We start from the raw sequence: 12957 nt of genomic DNA, 5'->3' as shown, positions 1-12957 counted from the left end.
ACATGTAGAAGTGGTGGTTAAGAAGATGTCTAGCACACTTGCTTTCATTGTTCAGACCTTTGAGTATAGGAATTAGGATGATATGCTGAAGTTGTACAGGACGTTGGTGAGGCTACTTTTGGAGTACTGCGTACAGTTCTGGTCACCCAGCTACAGAAAGGATATTATTAAATTGGAGAGGATTTGGAAAATATTTACGAGGATGTTGCCAGGAATGGAGGGTTTGAGTTATAAGGAGAGGCTGAATAGGCTGGGACTTCTTTCACTGGAGTTTAGGAGATTGAGGGGTAACCTTATAGAGATTTATAAAATTATGAGGGACATAGATAAGGTGAGTAAGCAAAGGTCTTTTCCCTAGAGCATGAGAGTTCAAAACAAGGAGCATATCTTTTAAGGTGAGGGGAAGAAGATTTGAGAGGGACCTGCGGGGCAACATTTTGTTACAAAGGGTGGTTCATGTGTGGAATGAACTGCCAGAGGAAGTGATAGATGCAGGTACAGTTACAACAATGAAAAGACATCTGGACAGGTACACGAATAGGAAAGATTTGGACAGATATGGGCCAAATGCAAGCAAGTGGGACTAGTTGAGTTTCGGAAACTTGGTCAGCATGGACTGGTTGGACTGAAGGGTCTGTTTCCAGGCTGTATGGCTCTCTGACTGCTTTCTGTGGCAGAGAATTCCATGGCTCACCACTCTCTGGGTAAAGAAATTTCTCCTCATCTCAGTCCTACCCTCTGTCCTTACACTGTGACGCATTGTTCTGGGCTCCTGCATCGTTGGGAACATTTTTCCTGCATCTATCCTGTATAGTCCTGTTAGAATTTCATGAGATTCCATGAGACCTCCCTCATTCTTCTTAAGGTTTGATTTGCCAGCATCCAGACAAATTCCAGGTCTTTTGTGCCTCCAAGTTCACCAGCAGAGAGAGAAGAAGATTCTATCTACAGTCTTTGTGGTAGCTCTGCACAGGCAAGAAATAGAACATACCTAGAACATAGAACAGTACAGCACAATACAGGCCCTTTGGCCCATGATGTTGTGCCAAACTTTTATCCGAAACCTAAGGTCTATCTAACCTCCACTGCTACCTTATACTATCATCCATATGCCTATCTAATAACCACTTAAATGTCCCTAATGAGGCTTACTCCACTACCCTCTCTGGCAATGCATTCCACACCCCTACCACTCTCTGAATAAAGAATCTACCTCTGACATCTCCCCGATATCTACCTCCTTTCACTTTAAAACTATGTCCCCTTGTAAAAGCTACCTCCACCCTAGGAAAAAGTCTCTGGCTGTCTATTCTATCTATACCTCTGATCATTTTGCATACCTCTATCAAGTCATAATGTGGACAAGAACCCCACACCCCACCAACCACCACCATCCCATTTAAATATCAGCCACAAAGACATGTAAAGTCTCCTGAGGAACTCAATGGCAGATAGCACTGTCACTCTGTGGCAAGAGTACAAGTGTGGAGCTAACCGTCTGCTCAGGAGATAGGAGATGGGCCTGGATAATCTGTGATGTATTCAGTATTGCCATTCTAACATTGCCAGTTTCCTGCCAGCTACCAGGCTACTGGATATGGCTATGGTGGCTTGTAATTCACCCTGTTGAAACCATAGATTTCTAACCAATACAGCAGCTTGGATTTCTGCAGCACTACCAACATAGTCACAGGTCCCAGGGTGCTTCATGTAATATCCATTAAATGTTGCGGCTATTGACAAAAGGAGATATTAGGACGAGTGACCTTTGTCAAACAGTTTAGCTTTCAGGACTGTCTAGATGCAGAAAGTAGCGTTGGAAAGGCCAAGAGATTTTGGAAGGAAATTTCAGTGGTTAGATCCTAGGCAGCTGTACCATCAGTGGTGGAACAAACAGCAAGAATTGGAGGAATGCAGTATTTTTGGTAATGGCCAGTTACTGGCACTGGTCAGCTTATCCCCAATTGATCATGACATCAATGTTGATACCTGTAAGTATCTGTTAACTAGGATTTTGTCAGCGTAACTCCTGGCCAATCATTTTATCAGCAGCATCAATGGCAAATTGGACATTCAGATGCAGCCATTCATTAGACAGTAAGCCCTGAATGATCAGCATAGTGTTGGTCGGGAGCCTAGTGCTCATATCCGCATGAGGTATACATGTGAACTTGAACTTTTTTAGTCGTTAATAGGGAAAATGAAAAGTAGAAGGTACCAGTGTTTTGTGATTATTGTAAGTGTTTTACTTGTTAAACAAAGGTAGTTTATTAACAGGTACAGAAGGTGAAGTTGTTGACTTGCTCGCCAAGCTGGATTGTTTTCATTCAAACATTTTATTACCATGCCAGGTGTCATCATCAGTGGAGCCTCCGATGAAGCGATGTTATTCTACTTCGCTTGGAATATATACTGTCCGGTCCGTTATGGTGAGTACTGTCATTTCTAGTTTTGATCTGTACGGATCTGCATGGGAACCATGCCTCTAGGAATTCCAGTGCATATCTATGTTTGGCTTGGACTACTATGGTTACCTTGTCCCAGTTAAACTGATGGCCTTCATTGTCTGAATGTGCAGATATTAAGGAGAGTTCATCGTGCCGTTTTGCTGCTAGTTGATGTTCATGTATTCTGATAGCAAGTTTCCTTCCTGTCTATCTGATAGAATGTTTGTGGCAGTCATTACATGGCATTTTGTAAACAATGTTGGTTCTGCATGTTGTGGGAATGGGGTCTTTAATCCTTGTCGTAGAGTGGCTGTGGGCTTGTGGGCCACCATGACTCCTAGTGGTCTTCAGAGTCTTGTTGTCAGTTCTGATATGTTCCTGATGTAGAGCAGTGTGGCCAGTGTGTTAGGGCGTACTGTGTCCTCCTGTTGTTGTCTGTTTAGGAGGCATCTGTGGATGAAGTTGCGGGGATATCCATTTATAGTGAGGATTTTGTATAGGTGCTCTTCCTTTTTCCTGCGTAGTTCCGGAATGTTGCAGTGTGTCCTGGCCCGTTTAGAAATTATTCCTAACCCAGCTTTGTTTGTGGATGTTGGGGTGGTTGCTGTGGAATTTGATCAGTATGGGTTGCTTTTCTGTATAATGAGGTTTGAAACTCCTTGTTGGTCATATGCTCAATTTTAACATCCAGAAACAAAAGTTGATTGTTGTTTTCTTCTTCCCTTGTGAATTTAATCCCTGCAAATTAGCTGGGACAAGGTAACCATAGTAGCCCAAGCCAAACATAGACATGCACAGGAATTCCTAGAGGCATGGTTCTCCACCCATAATGCTATCAACAAACTTATAGAATTGGACCCCATAGACAAAGCCATACAGATCAAAACTGGAAATGACACGACTCACCAGAACGGACCGGACAGTATAAATTCCAAGTGGAGTAGAATAACATCGCTTCATCGGAGGCTCCACTGATGATGTCACCTTGCGTGGTGATGAAACGAGAACAAGCCAGCTCGGCGAGCAAGTCAACAACCTCACCCACAACCCAAGCTACAGATCTTTACCAACACGGTAAAGGTACAGAAGCAGTATTTGCATGTATTGTGTGTGGGAGGTACTTTTTGGTACCAATTGTCCACGTGCGACAAGGCTGTCACTTTAACAGGTTATTTTGTCATTTTTTTTTAACAGAATTTGTAAGGCAAAGGTAAGGAGCTGTCTCTAAGGAATTAAATCATTTGTGAGGCCTTGGGGTTTTTTAAAAGTTGTAACAATAGAAGCAGCCTGGGTGTGGCCAGCTCTCACAGACCAGGCGTTCTTGTTTATTTTTTAGTTTTCAGGTTTAGTTTAAGCTGAAGCCTTTGGGGTCTCAAATGGGTTGGAGCTTCAGTGAATGGCTCCTAGATGCTACTTTTTTTTTCTCCTGGAATGTAGAACTGCATGTAAGTGTCTGTGTTTGAATTTGCCTTTTTCACAAGGAGTATGTTTACAGGATGTTACTGTATTGGAACAGTTAATTAGCAATAGGTACTGTATCTATTATTTGGTTACGTTTTCCAGTAGTTAAGTTATTCTAAATTCCTCTTTCTTTTGTTTGCATTTTAACTAATATGTTTAAATAAATTGTGTATTCCTTAACTTCATGTAGTTTGACCAGTTGCATTATATCTGGAACACGGCACATCAAATCTACCTTTTAAAATACACCTAGGCTACCTTTTAAAATATTTTGAGGGGTCTGGCCCATAACACATGATTAAAACAATGTAACCTGTGGCTAGGCAGAAATCCCTATGGGATAGTGATAGCTTGCATTAACCATGTTAACTGAATCTGTTTGGCAAGTCCTTTTTTTTAATTTATGGGATGAGGACGTCACTGGTTAGGCCAGCATTATTGCCCATCCCTAATTGCCCAGAGGGCAGTTAAGTATCAACCACATTGCTGTGGGTCTGGAGTTACAAGTAGGCCAGACCAGGCACAGATGACGGTTTCCTTCCTGAAACAATATTAGTGAACGAGGCGGATTTATTTGACAACTGACAACAGTTTCAGTATTAATTCCAAGTTTTCACTGAATTCAACTCCACCATCTGCTGTGGCAGGACTCAAACCCACACCCCCCAAAACATTACCTGGGTCTCTAGATTAATAATCTGGTGATAATACCACTAGGCCATCACCCACCGATCAGGTAATAAAGCTGATAAAATAGAAAACAATTTTAAAAGCCTCGATACAAAATGCTGTCTTCAAAATGCCTCACCAACAATAATGAGCAGATGCATTCAGGAACTAATCTTTCCATGCAGCAGAGAGAGAAAGAGAAAGTGCAGAGATTGCTAACCTTTATCAGCCCCCAATGAAAAAGCTTTACCAGCAAAGAGTCAGTGTGTGGAGATCTGTTCGTGTGGCATCAGAGCTGACAAGAAGCATCAACAGTGATCTTTCAATTAATTCATGGACACAGGGATTTGCTTAGCTCATTGGCCTTTGGGGATACATGTCTAAGACAGATAAACGCTCAGCAAGTTTAATTTGCAGCCCTCTATTGCTCAGCTGTCATTATAAATGCTCCTTAATAAGTTTTAAACAGTATTAAAGGCTCAATCTAGCCGGATACATAAATAAAATGTTATTGTAGTCTGGTGCAAAACATAAGGGAATGAATCATTACTGATATTCCAACATAGTTATGGACATCGGGTAACGTGATATGGTGCAATTATAATCGAACTCCATATGTGAATGAACAAGCTTGCGTTTGTATAGCACTTGTCATTATGTTGCAAAGTCTGAAAAAACAGCCCATTGAAGCAGAAGGCGAGTCCTAGGGCTTATAGTAAAATAACCTTTAGAACAAATCTATCTGCAAAATAACTTTCGCTTTCAAATATTCATATCTTATTCATTTTCGGTGTTCAGTGTGAGAGGTTTGAAATGGTGCACTCTCTGTTATGAAAGTACTCTGTCAGCACTCATAACTTCCACATATTCAGCTCACCCATAGCATGTTCCTGTCAACCTCACTTTCATGGTGATCTCAATCCATTTGATTTGATTTGGTATGCACAGCAGCTGAACATGAAAGGAAGGGAAAATGCCATTGAAATAGTGCGTTTCAGGGTATCGCTAAAATACTTTACAGCCAATCAAGTGTTTATGAAGGGTTGGAATGTCAGAAATGCAAGTCAATATATGCACAGCAAGCTCCAACAAACGGCAACAAGACAATGCACAGAATTTAATGCCCTCCACTATGCCAGGTTTGATGTCGGGGGCAATTAATCAGGTTGACCTCCAACCTATAGGTGGGTTTCCCATCCCCTGATGCCAATGGAGGTAACTTCATCAGCAATTAATGCCCATTTTAAGGGCTTCACCACTCTGCCTCTGGCATTACCCACACAAACCAAACCCTGATGTGTGAATGCTTGTGAGCGAGTGTCCTTGTTCAAGAGTGATTGAGAGACTCAGCATTGGGACAGGGGGATGGAGATGAGGCATCGACCTACCTGCCAACTCCCTGTCCCCACAAACCTGCTCCCCCCCACCCCCAATCGGTCACTCTCAGTGGGCAGAGATCCTGGCTTGACCCCATGGGTGGCCTTTTGAGTGCCTGATTGGCACGGGACGCATAGGGCATTTACAAAAATGTAATTTGCTGACTCTCCAACCAACAGCAAAGACCGCACCACCCTCAACTCCCCCACTCCCCACCCCCCACTCCCGGCGGCGCCATCTCCACGATTTGTCCCATGATACTTTGCTTTGTTCATGTTTGTTGAACGCTGAAAATTGGTCAAGACACTACTTCCTTCAAATAGAGCTTGGGAAAATTTTACTTTGAACTGAAAGAACAGATAGAGCTTTAGTTTAACTCTGACTGAAACACCTGACACTGCCAACAGGGTAGTATTCACTCAGCAATGCAGGGAAATGTAAGCGAGACATTTATCTCCCAAATACCATGGGCTTTGAACTTACAGCTTTCTGACTGATTGATAAGGTAGCACTGGCCAATCTACACCATTTTGATGAGAGTCCAAGGCCATCATCTGTATTTCCATGTTGACAGAACATGTTGATATCTCAAAGAACTGATGACAAATTTTGCAATCACAGGTGACAAACAAAGAAAGGCCATTTTTTTTCTGCATTATGGAGGTGAAAAATTGGAGGCTGTCTGAGAAAATGGATGACAGCTCAACCAAGTTTCACAGTCAAGGGAAATATGTGACATAGAGGCTCCAGAGAGTCAGAGAGAAGTGGTGTTCAGACAGATGTAGGTCAGGATCCCTTGGAATTCCTGACACACTGAGTCCCAATATGCTAACTGTGGTAAACACCTGAAAATTTCTGACATGCTTAACTAAATAGTTAACTGGTAAACGTTAGTCGGCTTAGAATCTGAACTAACTCCTGATTATTGTCTGATCTGAATCAGAAAAAGGGATTCAGGCTGGATCTGAAGATTTGAATAAAATACAAAACAATTAAACACAGAGCAGTACAGCACAGGAACAGGCCTTTCGGCCCACTGAATCTGCGCTGACACACAACACTTTTCTAAACTAAATGCCTTTTGCCTGTCTGTGATCCATACCCCTCTGTTCCCTGTCTATTCATGCATCTGCCAAGATGCCTCTTAAACATTGCTTATGTATCCGCTCCTACACTTCCCATGGCAGCACATTCCAGGCACTTACCACCCTCTGTGTAAAAAACCTGCCTCTCACATCTCCTTTAAACTTACCCCCTTTTAACTTTAGCCTATGTTCCCTGATAATTGACATTTCTACCCTGGGAAAAATATTCCGATTATCCATTCTGTTCATGCCTGTCATAATTTTGTAAACTTCTATCAGGTCATACCCTCATCCTTCAGCATTCAAGTGAAAACAAATGAAGTTTGGCCAATCTCTCCTCATATCTAATATCTTCCAAACCAGGAAATATCCTGGTAAACTGTTCCTGCACCATCTCCAAAGCCTCCACATCCTTCTGGTAGTGTGTATACAATATTCCAGATGTGGCCTAATTCAAGTTCTGCACAGCTGCAACACGATTTACTAATGTTTATTCTCTAAGCCCTGACCAACGAAGGCGAGAATGCCATATGCCTTCTTGATCACCTTCTCTTCTTTCATGGAACTGTGGGCCTGTACACCTAGCTCCCTCTGTATGTTTGTGCTATTAAATGTTCTGCCTTTTACTGTATACTTCCTTCCTGCATTAGACCTCCCAAAACACATTTCCTCACATTTGTGATTAAACTCAATCTGCCCTTTCTCTGCCCAAGTCTCCAGCCTGTCTATATCCTGCTATTACCTCCGGCAATCCTCCTTACTATCTGCAGCTCCCCCCCCAGTATTCATGTTATCCATAACCTCACTAATCAGGCCACCTGCATTCTCCTCTGAATCATTAATATATGTTAGAAATAGCTGTCTGATGCACTGTGCAGAAGTAAATGAGACATTAAACAATACAGCATGTGACTGAAACATCTAAAACCAAATGTCACATCAAACAGGAATCAAAACACAAACATTTGAACACTGTGTCTCTGGTCACATGCCAGGAAACCACAACAGCATAGAAAACAGTAGCAAACATAGGCCATTCAGCCCCTCAAAACTGCTATGCCATTCAATACGTTCATGACTAACATCCAATAAGTACCCAGTTCCTGTTTTCTCCCCATATCCTTTGATGCCTTTAGCCATAAGAATTATTTCTAACTCCTTCTTGAAACCATTCAATGGTTTGGACTCAACTGTTTTCAGTGGCGCAGAGTACCTCAGGTTCAGCACTCTATCTGAATTGTATGCTGACCCCATATCACAAGCTGAAAACTGAAGGATGTGTGCATGGAAGCTGGCCTCAGTCTCACATCAAAAGTGACAAAATTCACATTATGCCAGAAAGCAGACAGAGAAGGAAGCTCAATGCCTACAATGACATGATTGAGAAAGTTTAAGATAAGCCCCACCCCCCCCCCCCCCCCCCCCACCCCCAACTCCTTGGGTAGTGACCATCAAGAAACCCAAGAGTGAGAAGCAGATTAGAACAGGTTAGATATACAGTCACCAACTGATGATATCTGATACAAAAGCCAAATGTATCTGGCTTTGGGCTCCACCGAGGATTCCATTTCCCAGTAAGTCCCATGAGTGCCCAATAGGGCAGCAGTATGAGAGGGTCCACATGCTTTCTGCTGCTTCTTGAATATTTAAAGGACTAGACATTGTGGTGAGCAGAAGTGTACCTTCAGACCTGTAGAGTGAGTGAAGGAAGACCAGAGGACCAGGATTGGAGTGAGACCCTGGCCACAAAGCCCCCAAGTGGCAGGATCCTCAGTTAGGTGCTCAGAAGCAGGGACAAAGGGCTGAAACACTAACTGGGGGTCCTGTACCAGGTGTTGAAAGGTTAGGTCTCAGAGTCACCCTGAAAGCGAGCAAGTGCAGCAAAGTGTTGAGGTTAGGGCTTAGGAGACATCCCAGGAACTACAATTCTCACAGAAAACAACAAGGCAGGAAACCCAGCAATCATCACATTGACAAACAGTTCCATCACTGTCGCTGGGTCAAAATCCTGGAATTCCCTCCCTAATGGCATTGTGGGTCAACCCACAGCAGGAGGATTACAACGGCTCAAGACGGCAGCTCACCACCACCTTCTCAAGGGCAACTAGGGATGGGCAAGAAATGCTGGCCAGCCAGCAACGCCCACATCCCACAAAATGAATAGGAAAAAAATCCCGGAGCAATGACATTGGTAAACAGAGAGAAGCGCCCTCAGTCACTTTTAGGTACCTTAAACACTTTCATCTTCACTAGTATCAAAGCAAGTTTGATGCAATAACCAATCACAAACCACTTGTAAGCTTGTTCATCTGTTCACTTAACAAACTATCCACTCGAATAGAGATTTTGACACTCACAAGAGCATGAGTTCATGTTGAGCAGCAACCAAGAAAGCTCAATGTGGCAAACCGTCTTTTATGGCATCCATTTCAAACAGTCAGTCCTAATAGCCATGGGGAATGCGGTGGGCGATAATGGTTCTTTTTATTCTTTTTTTTATTGATTAATGGTAAGAGGGCATCACTGGCTAGGCATCATTTATTGCTCATCCATAATTGCCCAGAGGGCAGTTCAGAGTCAACCACATTGCTGTGGGCCTGGAGTCACATGTAGGCCAGGCTAGGTAAGGAGGGCAGTTTCCTTCCCTGAAGGACATTAGTGAGCCAGATGGGTTTTTCCTGACAATCAACAATGGATTCACAGTCATCATTAGACTCTTAATTCTAAATTTTTTTTATTGAATTCAAATTCCACCATCTGCAGTGGTCGGGATTTGAACCTGGGTCCCCAGAGCATTAACTGAGTCTCTGGATTAACAGTCCAGCAATAATACCACTAGGCCATTTCCTCTGAAAGAGCCTATGTTGGAGCTGTGCAGACCCCTGCCCAGTTTGGTGATATCACACAGGTTCTCAATAAAGGCATATGTCTTTTCTATCTCTTGTTAGTAAGAGTTGACATTCCAAAGAGTTAATATAACTTGTCTACAGTTACTGAAACATAGTAAACTACATCTTGTTGTGAAAGACAAGAGCTCTGCCATGGTCTATCCTCCATCACAGGCTACTTTATGGCCTCTCGGACTCACACAGAGAGGTAGCAGCGGCCTACTCCCTCCACAAGCCATCACTAGGCTGGTGCCCAGAGGATTTGACCAGGAAAAGATGACTGAACGTTTCCTAAATATGGTGCCACTGTCGTTAAAACTGGCTGATGAAGCAACAATTAAACAAAAACAGAAATTGCTGAAAAAACACAGCAGGTCTGACAGCATCTGTGGAGAGAAATCAAGGTTCTGAAGAAGGGTCACTGGGCCTAAAATGTTAACTCTGCTTTCTCCCCACAGATGCTGACAGACCTGCTGAGTTTCTCCAGCAGTTTCTGTTTTTGTTTCTGATTTACTGCTTCTGCAGTTCCTTCAGCTTTTTGTTCAGCAATTAAAAAAGAATTTTTGAAATGAATTTGAATAAAATAAATGAAATTATAAGAATGAACTTTCAGAGGAAGTGGTGGGTGTGGGTATAATTACAATGTTTAAAAGATATTTAGATAAGTACATGAATAAGAAATGTTAGGAGGGATTTGGTCCAAGCGCAGGCAAGGTGGGACTAGTTTAGTTTGGGATTATGGTCAGCATGGACTGGTTGGACCGAAGGGTCTGTTTCTGTGATGTATGACTCTATGACTCTCAGATGATGTGCTTCAACTGTACACGATAGCAACAGAACACCAAACTAGAAAGACACGATTGAGAAAGTAGTGAAAAATGAAATCACAACACATCACAAGGTGTGGAAACATTTAAGATTCTGTGGGGCTTGACAGTGTAGAGGTGGAAATGGTGCTTCCACTTTTGGGAGAGTCCAGGACCAGAAGGCTTATTCTCAGAATAAGCAGTCACTCATTTAAGACAGAGATGGGGTGGAATTTCTTCTCTCTTTCAGTAGTGAATGTATGGAATTCTTTAGAGTTTGGGTCTTAAAGTATATTCAAGGCTGAGATAAAATTTTAATTCAATGGGGGAAAGGCAAGAAAGTAGAATTGAGAGGATGATGAGATCAGCCATAATCTTGTTGAATGATAGAGCAGATTCAATGGGCTGAATGGCCTACATCTGCTGCTATGCCTTCTGACCTTACGGCCTTCACAATGATTTAAATAACCTCACCATGACAATTACATCTGATCTCGAGGTACACAATGATTGTAGTGTCCAGAACCATCGAGGGAATGTGTTGTCAAAATAACACAAGGATCATGAGGGAACTGTCAAAACAAAACCAAAGTCTTCAGGGAAAGGTGTGGTTCCCAGAAATTGACCACATGGTAGTTTTACAACATCAGTCAATGCTTGTCAACATCAGTGCCACAATGTCAAATCTTTGTGACTCTCTCAAGATGTTGGAACCTCCTCCAGGACCAGGAGCTGAGGCGAGCGTTGATTTTGTATTTTGTCTACTGGTGAATACCTATGTGTTGTCATGTGCAGATGCCCAGACGTTTGAACAGTTCATTCACTAAAAGATGTGACACCATTGGTCTTCACTTTGGATGGATGGAATCCCTCATAAACAGAGATTGGTGCCAAAGGACCTGCAATGCGGAGATGCTGAGAAATTTATGCACACATTGAAGAAAGATACCCAAACAGTTACAGCTGACAGCTATAAGTAAGAGCCGTATCGGCTTTTTTCACAATGATAGAATGTGTCTTTATTCGATACTGGAAAGCCTGCAACTAAACAAGCCTGTTCACATCCTGCACAGATCTCCCTGAGCTGCCCCTATGGAAATGATGGCCAATATGTATGCAAACACAATTCAGAGCAGAAGGATCACATACAAGTAAATGCAGAGTAAGATGTGAAATTCAGATTTATTGGTCCCAATTCTTTCATGGGACGTGGGCATTAGTGGCAAGACCAGGATTTATTATCCATCCCTAATTGCCTTGAACTGAGTTGCTTGCTGGGCCAGGTAGCAGTGAACCATGTATGGATGGTAGTGAACCAGATGGTGTTATGTTAACGACAATTAACAGTTTACTAAAATGACTTTACAATCTACAACCAACCACTGCAGTGCAATTTGAGGCTTTGTCCCTAGAGTCTGGATTCTAAATGACTAACTCACTGATCCACCACTATGCCATCACCACTACACCTCATTGCTAGAGCCTAGAATTAAAATGCATGTAAAGAGTATATTAAAAACAAAAAGCCCCCATGACACCCTGAAGCAAACACAGACAGTGTGAGATAACAACCTCGGGCAACTGTCTGGGTGGAGTTACACTGGGTGGGATGCTCTGAGGGTCAGTGTGGACTTGTTGGACTGAAGGGCCTGTTTCCACACTGTAGGGATTCTATGTTTAAAAAAAAACTGACCAGGCCCAGCAGTATCTTTGAAGGGACAGAGTCAACATTTCAAGTCCAGTAGGAACACTTCAGAACACAGTTGTACCAAGTGGTCCTAGGTTATATAGTTGCACGACACTGATATTTCAGAAGAAGTTAAATTCCATTGAACCTGATGTTAACATATTTTAACTGTAAGTAAAAGTTAAAGTGATCATCCTGATAAATGAACTATTTTCACTTGGTGAGTAAATATATTATCTCATTGAATATCATTAAGCGTTTTGTTAAGTTAACAAAATAGATAGTTTGTGTGATCGTGTTAGTGACAAAGTTGGATATTCGGTTTATGCCTACGATTATGATTATATTTGGAAGCAAACTTTGAAATATCAGCACACCCTCAGTTACCCTCCAACAGTACAGCACACCCTCAGTTACCCTCCAACAGTACAGCACACCCTCAGTTACCCTCCGACAGTACAGCACACCCTCAGTTACCCTCTGAAAGTTTAGCACACCCTCAGCACTGACCCTCCAACAGTGCAGCACACCCTCAGC

The sequence above is a fragment of the Rhincodon typus genome, chromosome 27, assembly GCF_021869965.1.
Source record: "Rhincodon typus isolate 14 chromosome 27, sRhiTyp1.1, whole genome shotgun sequence".
Lineage (NCBI taxonomy): Eukaryota > Metazoa > Chordata > Chondrichthyes > Orectolobiformes > Rhincodontidae > Rhincodon > Rhincodon typus.
Note: the sequence above shows the minus strand (reverse complement) of the source record.